The sequence below is a fragment of the Macaca thibetana genome, chromosome 1 (assembly GCF_024542745.1).
Source record: "Macaca thibetana thibetana isolate TM-01 chromosome 1, ASM2454274v1, whole genome shotgun sequence".
In the NCBI taxonomy this organism is placed as follows: domain Eukaryota; kingdom Metazoa; phylum Chordata; class Mammalia; order Primates; family Cercopithecidae; genus Macaca; species Macaca thibetana.
The window spans coordinates 191,536,203-191,550,979 of record NC_065578.1 but is presented as its reverse complement, the minus strand read 5'-3'; positions in this window follow the sequence as shown (position 1 = coordinate 191,550,979).

Sequence of the window (14,777 nt, the reverse complement as noted above, 5' to 3'; positions counted from 1 at the left end):
TGTAGTGTAAAATGTCTGTGATTTCTATCAGTAATGACAAAATCACAGGTACTGTTATTAACTCTTTGACTTTATGGCTTTATTCACAATGAAATAAAATGTTAAATTTAGTTAGAAGGTGGTAAAAATAAAAATGTAATTTTTTCCCCATTCAAATTCACAGGCTTTCTGGACTGTAGGTTAATAATCCCTGCTTTACATTAATAAACCCAAAGAGAAAAACCAAAAGCAAATGGCAATAGCCGATAAATATACCAAAACTGTGGGAAATAACTTTAAGCCACTTAAAATAATGCTTGCATTTGAGCAACTGCATGTTGTTAATACCAACAATAATGTCAATACTTGTGAAGTAAATATTCCCAATCTGCCCTGGCCGACTCACCTCCAGAATGGAGAAACACAGTTTGCTCTAAAGATTCTATTCTTATTTGATTGGTTCTGAAGCTAAGCCTAAACTCGAGACATTTACAAATGGGTGTCTGTTTACAGCTGACCAAAGGGTACTATTCTCACTTTCTGAATCAGATAGTGAACATCGTCGAAATGATTTTTCAAAAAACCAATCATATAGTCAGCAAGATCTAGGCTTGAATCTGTTTGGCTTTACTCATAGGAATGTTTTCTTTCTCTTAAAAGAAAGAGAGTTTCCAATAAGGAGAAATGTAAGTAATCTTACAGCCTCCAATTACTACCTTGTGACTTGCTCAGAATTACTCTGTAAAGGAAAAATATAGTATTAGAAATTGGGTCTCCTGACTTCCCTTGATTTTTTTTCCCCGCACAATATAGCCCTGCCTCCTAAAACCCGGGATCATGTGGCCTATAATCCCTGTGGTCAGTTCCCACCGCCCTTGAATGAATCTTTGTCTTTTTTGCCCATACACTACCCCTCTCTTTTTCTTCTCCCCTGCTTTGCAGGTTACTCCGTGCTGTCAGCAGTCACTGCTGAGCTGCGTGGGTGCTGGTCAGGGTGAAAAGTTTAACAATGTCTGGCATTTTCCACTTGCTCTGGCCCAGTTTTTGAATGCCAGGCAAAAGCTACCACCAGTTAGTCTCTGCATCCTTTTTGGTTCTTGGCAAATGCCATTGTATATGCTTAGGGAAAGAAAATGTGGCTGTTGGGTTCATTGAGCTTTCCTGAAGCATTGTGGCTCTCAGTCCTGGAGTCTGATGTGATCAGTGAGGACTGATGGATCGCCCAGGTTCTGCCTACCTTCCTGTGCCCCTCCACCTCCCCTGTGGCTCAGCTGCTCCAGCTCTGCCTCCTTCCCCTCTCAACATCCCCCCTCACAGAGAATCACAGGGAAGTGTTCACCGAACACGACAGCTGCAAGGGTCTTTACAGCTGAGAAGACTATGGCCCAGGGAAGGAGAGAGACTTGCCCATGGTCTCACAGCCAACAAATGGCCCGAACCAGAAAGAAAACCAAGTCTCCTGATTGCAAGGTTTTTGACCGTCTTGCATAAGCCAAGTCCACCAAAGGGCTGAGTAGTTGGCCAGAAGACATGAAAGAAATGACTCCAGTCACTTCTCCCATAAATGAATGGCCTAGGAAATGAGCTTGCTTCCTATATTCCCATTAAATAGAGGCCTTCGTGAAGGAAAACCCATGCACACCCCGGAATTCTAACAGCTGACTTTATGAAACTGCATCCCTTCATGAAATAGACTTATTCTCCTCCAAGCAGAGAAAAGAGAAAAAAAAAAAAAGGCTCACAGGAAGCAACGGAAAACTCCCAACCCCGTGAACGGCACTGAACATCTGGGCAGCTTCAGCCTTGCCCTTTTCACCTTCCTGCCTTTAGCACCCGCTCAGCCCCAGCATCCCCAATCCCTGCAGCCCCCACCTCCTGGAATTCTCCTGGACGTGGAGGCCCCTTTCCCTGTGAGGAAACACTGTCCCCTCCAGATTCTCCGTTAGACTAGTTTCCATCTCCATTTCCTTTCTGCAGCCTGGAGCCAAGGAGTCTCCAGCTCAGATGCACCAGGACCATTCACGGGACATGAGGCAGGCCAACTGCAGCCCTGTGGCTGTTAAGGGATACTGCACACAGTTCTTCAAGGTAGTGGTTATTTCCCTTCTTTCAGCACTGGGTTTAAGTTGGCTGGCTATTAATTTTCTTCTGCACGTCTTCCATGAGAAACTGTCACCTCCACGAAGGTAGGGCAGTGACTGCTTTGCTCACCATTTTGTCTCTGGTGTCTGGCAGCTATAAATACTCAATAAGTTGTCAATGAATGCCTGGATGAATGAATGGGTCACACAGAAATAGAAAGCAACAGGCCCCTGAAGAGTGAAACCAAAACAACCAGTGGCGCTGGCTGGCAGTTTGCTCTGGACACCCAGGACCCCGGGTGCTTGCAGGGCTCTCCCAGCTGGAGAGGAAACCTCTGCCGCGGGCTTCAAGGAATCTCTGGGATACAACCTCCTCCCCTAAACACACACACAGATGGCCCCAAATGGAACTAGTTTATGTATACTCTTATTTCAGTAATGATGTGGAGGCTTACCACAAAAGCATGGGGAATACAATGGTAACTTAGCCTGAAAATGAGGCTGAGGGAAGGAAGTGATGAGGACCAGTGGTCTCGAACTCGGCAGGCAGCTCATGACACCATTCCCCATCCCAGGAATCCCTGAAATTATCACAGCTTTTGGCTGTTTCCCTGTTGGTTTAGTAAACCATTCAAGTCATTCATTATTAAACACCCACCCTTGGCCGGGCGCGGTGACTCACACCTGTAATCCCAGCACTTTAGGAGGCTGAGGTAGGGGGATCACCTGTGGTCAGGAGTTCAAGACCAGCCTGACCAATATGATGAAACTCCATCTCTACTAACAATGCAAAAATTATCCGGGCGTGTGCCTGTAGTCCCAGCTACTCAGGAGGCTGAGACAGGAGAATTGCTTGAACCAGGGAGGCAGAGGTTGTAGTGAGCCGAGATGTAGAGCATACGGGTATATGTAAGACACAGAGCCTCACCCCCATGGAGCTTCTGGCTGTAACATCGTGAGGCAGAAATCTAGAGTGGGGAGACTTCCTGTGGAGCGGGATGGATGCACAGGGGAGGTGGCATTTGTAATGGGACCTACTGAGATGACATGTTAACAATGGTTGAGACTCTTGGGTTATAGACTTGGTTGTAGGTCAGACACATCGGGCCTGTGTGTGAGGGCCATGACAGATCATTCTGAAAAAGTGAGGAAGGGGAGACAGTGATTTCTAATGATTTCTAACCTATCCGGAGCTGGGACACAGTATCCTTTTATGCCTGACTTTATAAAATTGTGACTCATGTCTAAACTGATTATGCATCGCATATTTGTTTTATACTTAAAATGATTAAAATTCATGATCTTTCAAGAGTTTCTTAAGATTCCTTAAGAAAACTGGCCTTCCTAAAGGCAAATGCCTCAGGGTCCCTGCCAAGGGGCACTGCTGCTTTGAAGGCTCACAGAGTTCTAGTTGCCTTTTAACCGTGTCTTTTGTTTTGCTCTCAGTTTTTCATATTTCCCTTAAAAATGCAGCCTCAGCCCAGTCAATTTTTGTGTTCCCAGATATAGACGGGAGGTGTTGCAAACATGCTCAACTGCCTAATCACCCTGTTGTGAAAGCTTTCCCAGTCCCCATTTTCCTCCTGCATTTGGGGAATTTTTATTTTCCTGTTATTGTTATGTCCTTTGCTAACATGACCTTCCTGAACTTGCCTCCCCAGAGCGATGCCATCTGGTTTTTAAAATAATAATCCACTTTGGGATCTGATCAGATCATGCTTTTGACATTTTTCCCATTTTTCCGTCAAGCTCACATGGAGGTCTCTTCCCAAGGAACAAATACTTAATGACCAATTTAGAAACATCTTTTTCTCTGAGCTGTTTTCCTTATTCATTGACTTTTGGTCCTCATCATTTTTTTCCTGAAATTAAAAACAAAGGGAAAAGTTTAGTTTTCATCATTATTTGCTCTCCTGGCATTTTTCCTTGGACAAGTGCCCATCTCATTCCTGTTTCTTAGCTCCTGTTTGATGGATTTACCATATTGGATGTGATGTTTCCTGAAGAATAGCTTCTGTCCGGAGCAACGTCGGTCACTAATATAAGAGCAGACACAGCCTGGACACTTTGCTAACATGGATACTCCTTCTTCCTGATTCTTTATCATCCTGCCAAAGACATACATCCGAATGGAGGCTAGACAGTTTATAGGACACTTTCATATTGCTTATCTCATTTCATTTCACGATAGCCCTGAGGTAAACTGAATAAAGATCAGAATTCTTCCTTCACAAGTGGAGAAACTGTAGATCAGAATAATTAGCTGATTTATTTAAGGTCACATAGATAGTCCACATAGCTATGTGTGTGTGTGTGTGTGTGTGTGTGTGTGTGTGTGTGTGTGTGTGTATAAACAAAAACTATATATATATATCTAAACATATACACACATATATACTATATATATGACTATACGTACACACACACACACACATATATATATATATGGAGAGAGAGAGAGAGAGTCACCCTAAAATGAGCTACAGCGTGATCAACTCCCCAAAACAAAGAGTTTATTCAGGAATAGCAAGGGATTGTAATTCGGGATATGTGTGCTATATGGCAAACCCCTGGTGCATCTGAGGAGTTTGAGCAAGGGGAAACTTTTAAAGGCAAAAAGGAGAAGTCCACGTAAACTGTTTGGAAACAAATATCATAGATTATAGGGACTTATTGCAGGTAGTGGCGTTTGTTCGTTGGTGGTACTGGCTATGGCTACAAAAGGGTCTTCATAGAAGTGGCTTAACAGGAAAGTTCAGTTGGAAAAGTCTTGTCACAGTTCCTGTTATAGGGTATATGTGTGTGAGGACCCTTTCCTCTTGGCCTCGTGACTCTATTTTGTTAGGATTTGATATAAGCGACTCCATTTTGGTACTGACAATTTTCCCAGTAACTATATATATAGCTGATCATATAGCTGAAATACAGCCTTCTAATGCCATCTAATTTCTAAATTTTATGCTGTTTATTCTTGAGGAAAGCCCTCAAGAATGAACTTTAGGCCAGGCGTGGTGGTTCATGCCAGTAATCCTACCACTTTGGGAGGTCAAGGCAGGCGGATCACCTGGGGTCTGGAGTTTGAGAGCAGCCTGGCCAACATGGCAAAACCCCGTCTCTACTGAAAATACAAAAATTAGCCAGACATGGTGGCGGGTGTCTGTAATCCCAGCTACTCAGGAGGCTGAGGCAGGAGAATCACTTGAACCCAGGAGGCCGAGGTTGAAGTGAGCCGAGATTGCACCACTGCACTCCAGCCTGGGTGACAGAATGAGACTCTGTCTCAAAAAAAAAAACAAAAAAACAAAAAACAAAAAAAACAAAAAAAAACTTTATGGAGGCTCTTCAGATATTTTTCTTTCACCCAATCTATTGACTAACAACTTGAGGACTAGATTTGCCCAAACATATGTAGGACATCTGCTTCGGACTTGCCCTGTGGTGTGGGATTATGTGTCCTATGCTGTACAGGGCCAGAGTGGAAACTATGAGCAGCTGTGGGGAGACCCAGCGCTGGTCGAGTCTTGGGCCAACCTGAGGGCAGCTACAGACTCGTTCTGAGTCTTTGCAAAGGCTGCCGGCAGTAATCTCCTTTAGGTGCAGCACAGAGCTTCTCCCATCTTACTTCCAAGGTACAGAGTTTCTTGAGGGAAGTGTTTCAAGTTTCTTTAGGGAAATGGGAAAGAGTGTGACGGTGAAGGGGGGTTTAGTCCATTCTTGCATTACTATAAATAAATGCCTGAGGCTGGATAATTTATAAAGAAAAGAGGTTTAATTGGCTTACAGTTCTGTAGGCTGTACAGGAAGCATAGCACCAGCATCTGTTTCTGGGGAGGCCTCAGGAGGCTTACACTCATGGCAGAAGGCAAAGAGGGAGCAGGAATCTCACATGGCAGGAGCAGGAGTGAGAAAGAGAGTGGGGTGGGGGGAGGTGCCACACACTTTTAAATTATCAGATCATGTGAGAACTCACTATCCCTAGGATAGCACCAAGCCATGAGGGATCCACACCCATGACCCAAACACCTCCTTGTGTAATATAGTAAGTATTCTCCAAAACCAAAACAGAAACTAGCCTTTCAAAAAAGGTCAAGTCCACTATTCTCCCTGTCTCTTAGGAGCTGCAAAGTCTCACTCAGCATGGTTCTTGTTGACAAGAAAATCCATACTCTATAAAATATTCGAAGAGATTTATTCGAGCCAAATGTGAGTACCATGACCCATGACCCAGCCTCAAGAAGTCCTGAGAACACGTGCCCAAGGTGGTTGGGTAACAGCTTGGTTTTATACATTTTAGGGAGATATAAGACATCAATCAATACAAGTGAGGTACACACTAGGTTGGCCCAGACCCAAGGGAGTAAGGGCTTTCAGGTCATAGGTGGAATTAAAAGATTTCCTGATTGGCAATTAGTTAAAAGAGTTAAGCTTTCCCTAAAGTTGAAGTCAGCAGAAGGAAATACTTGGGATTAAGATAAGAGGGGTTGTGGAAGCCAAGGTTCTTGTTATGGATGAAGCCTCCAGGTAGCAGGCTTTAGAAAGAATAGATGATAAATGTCTCTTTTCAGACCTTAAATGGTGCCAGATTTAGTTAATCTCTTTGGGGTTGGGAGGACCTGGAAGGGGAAATACCTAGTTACATTAATTGAGATTTTTTACAGATGCAAATAGTCATTCCAAAATATGGCAAAGAAACATATTTTGGGGTAAAATATTTTGATTTCCTTCTTTATCTGTCATGTGATGCTATACTAGAGTCAGGTTGGATTTTGGTATCTTATTGCTAAAGAGTTCATTTGGTAGGTCTTAAGATCTGTGTTTTAATGTTAATGTTTGTCAGTTGTGTCTAAATTCTAAAGGGAGGAGGGTATAATAAAGCATGTCTGACTCCTCCTTCTGGTGGTCTTAGTTCAGGTTAGTTTTTCAGGTTTCTTTGGAATCCCCGTGGTCCCATTCAGCCAGTTGGAGGGCTTAGAATTTTATTTTTGGTTTACAGAATGTTTCTCAGCATCAACTCCATTCTCCACTTCACCAATATCTAGCTGCTGACTTCAGCTGTAGTCCCTGATGGCCACCCCAGCCCTGAGCCTACCTCCCGCATGTGACCTTTCAGCTCATTTCCTCCGTTAACTGACCCAGCTTCTGTGTTTCCCAAACCCCTTCTTAGAAGAGCGCTTATTGGCTGAGCTCCTTCTTTCAAGTGACCATACCAGCAGGAAGTTGTCCAGTAGGCAACTGAAGCACTGCCCTGGGACAGAAACTCAACTTTGATGCATGAAATTATGTTTTATGGAGAGGGATGAGGGCCTATTTAGAGCAGAAAGATCTGTAGGCAAAGAAGAATCCCTTAGAAGGAGATGTGGGTAGGCAAAGGATCATCATCAACTGTAGTTCAGTGCCTAAAAGTAATCTCTTTCTCACTGTGTTTAGGCAGTATGTTTCTTACCATGGAGGTAAAAAGTGTGAGACATTCAATAACATGCTTGGGCCTTCTGTGTGCCTGACACTGTGCTAGGCATGGAAAAGATATTTCCAGGGTTGTCGGTAAAGGTTGTGGGGTGAAAAGAGATAAAGGGAAGATGGAGACAACTTCCTAATGACTTGGGCTTCCCTTCTCACTCACATATAGGAAAAATAATAGTGTACATGGTGGCCATATAGCAACAGCATAGGTAAAATAGGCTTTTACGATTTTTTTTTTTTTCTAGGGCTCTCCTTACCATTTACACTTTTTTTTTTTTTTTGAGACGGAGTCTTGCTCTGTCGCCCAGGCTGGAGTGCAGTGGCCGGATCTCAGCTCACTGCAAGCTCTGCCTCCCGGGTTCATGCCATTCTCCTGCCTCAGCCTCCTGAGTAGCTGGGACTATAGGCACCCGCCATCTCGCCCAGCTAGTTTTTTTGTATTTTTTAGTAGAGATGGGGTTTCACCATGTTAGCCAGGATGATCTTGATCTCCTGACCTCGTGATCCGCCCATCTCGGCCTCCCAAAGTGCTGGGATTACAGGCTTGAGCCACCACGCCTGGCCCGTTTACACTTTTCTATGAGAAAATGCTTCTCATGGCTTGCATCAAAAAAGAAAAATATACTTTTTTCTTAAATGCACTCAAAGACTGTATTTGTGGGGGTGAATGGGAGAAGAAAAGATGAACAGGTGTTCCGTTTGGGCAGGTGTTAGAGCCTGGAGCCTTAATTGCGCAGGTCATGCGTGAATATACATTTTTTCTTTTTCTTTTCTTTTTTTTTTTTGAGACGGAGTTTCACTCTTGTTGCCCAGGCTGGAGTGCAATGGTGTGATTTCGGCTCACTGCAACCTCTGCCTCCCAGATTCAAGTGATTCTCCTGCCTCAGCCTCCCAAGAAGCTGGGATTATAAGCATGCACCACTATGTCCAGCTAATTTTGTATTTTTAGTACAGACGGGGTTTCTCCATGTTGGCCAGGCTGGCTTTGAACCCCTGACCTCGGGTAATCCACCAGCCCCGGCCTTCCAAAGTGCTGGGATTACAGGTATGAGTCACCATGCCCAGCCGTAAATTTTTTCAATCAATACATATTAAAAGTCTAACAGGTACTCCAGTGGGGTTATGTAAAATATTTTGATGTTTACAATAGCTTCTCATACATTAAAAGTTTTTAAATTACTGACCAAGCATAATCTACTTGCTGTCTTTGGTATGGAATCAAGACTATTTTCAATCTATCATTAAGTGGTCAGTACTCAGTGGAGGGGTAGTCAGAGGCTCAGAGTGCCGTGTTGAAGAGTAACGTGTTGGAAAGTGTCCCTAGCCAGAAATGTGGACTGGCTTGGGGGGTGTGAAGATGTACTGCAACCTCTGCCTCCCAGGCAAAACCTTTTGGCTTTTGGGAAAGTTCACAAATAGATAAAATATTGCTTTACCTCATTGAATAGTTCCTTGTTCCTAAAACGTATGTTCACACGTGAAGACACATGAAATATCTATCATTCTTTCAACCACCCAACTAGATGGTTCATATTTTCTCCATGTTACTGTTAAGGAAATTCAGTTTCTACATCTCAAAGAAAAACGTTGGTAACTATAGGAGCTGGGTATGAACGCAACTTTTCCCCAGGGCCTGGGCTCTCTGAGCGACTGGTTAGTTCTTCTGATTTGACTGAAGTTAAGTAAACTTACCAGTAGATAATACTTCATTGTGGCAAGTATTATTAAAGGGAGGGATTTCATGACTGGAACATTTTCATCTATTCATTTCCTTTCTAAGTTCTTCAATTCCACAGAGAACAGAAAATCTCTTCCCTGCAGATCAGTTAAATCCATGTAACAGATTTCAGTAAGCATGACTCAAAGGGTTTTTAATTAAGAAAGCATTACAATATAATTTGTTTTTGAAGATGGAACTGTGATCTCCCACTAGCAAAATTAAATGATGAGAGACAGCCAAGGAGGCAATCACACACAGTCACTCTAAGTCAGCTATTTGGCTTTACGTGAGAACAGTGTGTCCTTTAAAAAATCCAGTTCGGGTAGGTTAGATCCAATTCTCAGGCTGGGGAGGGGATTATCTCAACAGAAAGAGCTATCTTCTCTGTGGCTCTTTGGTCTATGTAAAAGTGAAATAACATCCGATGTGGAAAATCAGGAGACGTCTTCATGTCAGTGGCCTCTGAGCATCCTCCTGGGAACTGTGTGCATTGCAGATTATCTGTGGTTATAGTTCCGGTCCAGCTAGCTCCCTACCGAGCTCCTCGTCTTGCAGAATCTAGCCAGCCTATGCTCAGGAAATTCAGAATGATTTTTGCTATTAGCACCAGCAAGACTGAATTGAAAAGGTAAATCTGCTAAAAACAAAAACAAACAAATAAACAAAGAACATAATGTGACCAAGTCACCTAACAGGACCCAAGTTAAATATAACTTTGGATTAAAATTTTAAAAATAGTTTATATGCTTTTCTCTGCAACATTTAGTGTTGATTCTGCACTCTTTTAGGAATCTGCCTCCTGGGTTCAAGTGATTCTCCTGCCTCAGCCTCCCAAGTAGCTGGGACTACAGGCATGGGCCACCACACCTGGCTAATTTTTGTATTTTTAATAGAGGTGGGTTGTTACCATGTTGGCCAGGCTGGTCTCGAACTCCTGACCTCAGGTGATCTGCCCACCTTGCCCTCCCAAAGTGCTGGGAGATCCTGGGCATGAGCCACCACGCCCGGCACAAAGTTGTTTTTTTAATAACTTATTTTTTTCAGTGAAGTCAAAGGCTTCAACACACACTCCCTCTTTGTTCTTAAAGGCGGCGACAGACACCTCTCAGCTTGCTCTCAAATCATTTTTCATGCATCAGTCTTATCACCTCAACAAGATTGCAAGTTGCAATGAACTTTATATTTTTGGTGATAATTATTTCTTACTGTGCATTGCATTGTGCTGTATACTTTATGTGCATTATGCGTTTTAACCTCACTGCAGTCCTGCAAGGCAGATGCTTTTATCTCTAGCTTATTGGTGAGAAAGCTGAAGTTCAGAGATGATAAGAAATTTGCCTAAGGTCACACACCTAGAAAGTTGCAGAGCCAAGATTTGAACAGATGACACCCTGGCTCATAACCTCATGCGCTTCTTCTAGGCCACATGCTTTCCTTGCTCCTACACCTTGGTCAGGTGAATATTACTGACTCCTTAGTCATTGACGTTGGCTATGTGTATGTGGCCAAAGCCGAAGTGGAGGATATGACCAGAGAAAAATAAATTGAAGGAGAAAAAGAAATAAAAGGTAATATCGAAGGGATATTATTTATTTTAGGTGGAAAAAACTTAAGGTGTTTATATGCTAGAGGGAAAGAGCCAACAGAGCAGAAAAGGCACAAGTTATGACGCTAATAATAGCTGACATTTATTAGGCACATCCATGTGCCAGGAGCCACGCTGAGCACTTTACCAGGATTGCTTCACTAATCTTTCATAACACTCTTATAAAGTAGGTACTATTATTATCATAATATTTTACAGAGGAAAAAGTGACACTTTATCCAAGCTCACACAATGGGTGGTAATTTAAAAACAGGGCGTCTGAACTGCTGTGCCTAGGAATGAAGAGGTAGACAGACGCCTATTCTGGTGTGGAAGCTAAGCTTCTGTGTCACCAGCACCCAGTAAATATAATACCCAAGTGCTTTATTGACATTAGTTAATCATGTTTATAGTATCCTTTCGGGTAAGTCTGTATACATCCCCTTTTTACAAGTAAGAAAACCAAGATTCAGGGGCTAGTGACTTGCTCCAAGTCTTTTTCATGTTTAACATGAATTACAATATATGTGGGGGTCCGTATCCTGAAAACATTATCAACCTTTGTTTCCAACACTTCTCATCTAGTGAATTGGAATGAAAATTCCTAGCTCAGGAAAGTAATGCACTTGGAAGCAGTCACTTGGGATATCTGACTCTTCTAAAGGTGTCTGATCATCTAAATGATACAGGCGTGGTACTGTTTTACAACACATCTCTCTGAATAAGACAACTAAATCTTTGTATTTTAAAAAAAATTATGCACAGAATATTTTGGGTTAATTATATACATTTTAAAAAATAATCACAGCATTATACAATTGAAAATAATGTTGAAAGAGTATAGGAAATGTAATATAAACTCTAGATGAATGAGAAGCTTGGAGAGAAAAAAAACAGATCACAAGTAGAAAGACAACATTTAAAAAAAACTTTTTTAAAAAAAATTTATAGGGATGGAGTTTCACTCTGTTGCCTAGGCTAGTCTCAAATTCCTGGGCTTAAGTGACCCTCCTGCCTCATCCTCCTAAAGTGCTGGGATTATTGGTGTGAGCCACCGTGCCTGGCCAGTCAGCCTGCTATTTATTTATTTTATTTTATTTTATTTTATTTTATTTTATTTCATTTCATTTCATTTCATTTCATTTCATTTCATTTCATTTCATTTTTTGAGACAGAGTCTGGCTCTGTCCCCCAGGCTGGAGTGCAGTGGCGCAATCTCGGCTCACTGCAACCTCTGCCTCCCGTGTTGAGCCATTCCCCTGCTTCAGCTTCTTGAGTAGCTGAACTCAAGTAGCTGAACTTGAGGGACTGCAGGCGCCTGCCACCACACCTGACTAATTTTTTTGTATTTTTAGTAGCGACGAGGTTTCACTGTGTTAGCCAGGATGGTCTCGATCGATCCTGACCACTTTGGCCTCCCAAAGTGCTAGGATTACAGGCGTGAGCCACTGTGCCCGGTCTAATTTTATATTTAATTGTTCAGCAATACATTGGTTCCCATTTTATAAAGCACTGTCCTGTATATACCTCATTTGCCTTCACAATAATTGGTATATTAGCTCTAATATCTTTAATCTACAAGTAACAGAAAACCTGGTTTAAACAGATGGAGGTTGTTTTCTTCATTCAAAAGAGGCCTGGAGGTGGCATTCTGGGACTGGTGCGGGAGGACCAACAGTGTCTTCAAGGATCCAGGCCTCTTAGACCTTCCACGTCACCACTCTTACCATGTTAGCCACTTACACTCATGAATGTCACCTGGCTGTGGGACAGCTGCTCCAGTTGTTACACTTGTGTTCACAACTGGAAGGAGGAGGAAGGGAAGGAGCAGGCACCAGGGCATCTTTGCTTTTATTAAAAGGCGAAAGCTTTCCCAACAGACTTTGTTTTCTAAATTTTTTTTTTTTTTTTTTTTTTTTTTTAGGGACAGGGCTTCACTCTGTCACCCAGGCAGGTGTGGAGTGGTGTGATCATAGCTCACTGCAGCCTCGAACTCCTGAGCTCAAGTGATCCTCCCACCTCAGCCTCCTGAGAAGCTGGGACTTTAGAAACATGCCACCATGCCCAGCTAAATTAAAAAAAAAAATTTTTTTTTTGGTACACATGGGTCTTGCTATATCGCCAAGGCTGATCTCAAACTACTGGACTCACGCAATCCTCCTGCCTTGGCTTCCCAAAGTGCTGGGATTACAGGCGTGAGCCACCACACCTGGCCCTCTCAACAGACTTTTCATTGGCCAGAACTGTGTTACCTGGCCATCCTTACTACAAAGGAGAATGATAAAGCAATTATTTAGCGTTTACAGCCTGTCTCTAGTGGAGGTAGGCAAGAGAGAAGCTCACCAATTTACAGATGAGGAAGCTAATGTGCTTTCTCATTACTCAGCACAAACCCAAGTCCCATGACTCCAGCACCTATGTTATTTCACTATACTACTCAGCCTTTCTAAATTCTGCCACAGGAAAGTATAAGTCAAAAAGAGGACAACTCTCAAAAATATGTAGTAATGGGGGCTGGGTGCGGTGGTTCATGCACCTGTAGTTCCAGCTACATGGGAGGCTGAGGCAGGAGGATCATTTGAGCCCAGGTGTTCAAGTTCGATGCTGTAGTGAGCTATGACCCGGCCACTGCACTCTAACTCAGGTTACAGAGTAAGACCCTGTCTCTGAAAAAAAAAAAAAAAAAAAGTATAGCAATGGGATATATTATATTAAGAAATAGATTACTTTTTAAATTAATAATTTTAATATATGATACCTCTCGTTTAACAAAAATCATGATTCCATTTTTATAGATTAAATAGCAACTAAGCTTTAAAGAGATTGATTGAAGCATTATTATTGCAAAACATTGCAAGGAAACCCACAGGTGTTTGTTTGTTTGCTTGAGACGGAGTCTCACTCTGTCGCCTAGGCTGGAGTGCAGTGGTGGGATCACGGCTCCTTGCAGCCTCGACATCCTGAGCTTAAGTGATCCTCCCACTTTAGCCTCCCAAGTAGTTGGGACTACAGGTATGTGCCACCATGCCCGGCTGATTTTGTTTTTCAAATTTTTAGTAGGGACAAGGTCTCTCTATGTTGCCCAGGCTGGTCTTGAACTCCTCAGCTGAAGCAATCCTTCCACCTTTGCTTCCCATAGTGCTGGGATTACAGATGTGACCCACTGCACCCAGCAACCCCCAGTTTTCAACAACAGGGCATTGGTTGAAGAAACTGCAGCATATCTATACCCTATGAAATAAATAGTCAGACGTAAAATTTCAGAATAATATTGTTATTTACAATATTTTGTTAAATGAAATAAGTAAATCATAAAACTTGATATACAATGTCACCCTATACTTTTAAATATATATTATCTATATAAAAGCTAGATTTAAATATAGCAAAAATGTTCATAGTGATTATATTTAGGTGATGAGAATATATGATATTTTGGCTTCCATCTTTGTATTTTTTGTAATATAATTTTTAGGAGTCAGGTTTATTGAAGGATTATTTACATCTAAAACTCACCCATTTTAGGTGTATGTGTTTTGGCCAATATCTACAATAATGTATCCACTACCATAATCAAAATACAGAATATTCCTTTGCCCCTAAACGTTCCTTTGTGCCTTTTTGTAGCCAATTCCCTCCCCCTAGTTACCGGCCCTTGGCAACCACTGATCTTATTTCAGTCTTGACAGTTTTGCCTTTTCTTTAATGTCATATAAATAAAAACATATATAGACTGTAGCCTTTTGTTGCTGGCTTATGTCAATTGGCATGAGTGCTTTTGAGAGTCAGCCATGTTGTTGCACTTACAAGTAGTTCGTTTCTTTGCATTAATAAGCCATACTTCACAGCATAGAGGTACCATAATGTGTTTTCATCGGTTAGTGGACATTGGGTTGTCTTCAATTTTGGACTAATTATATCAACTTGCTAGTGCTGCCCTAACTAAGTACCA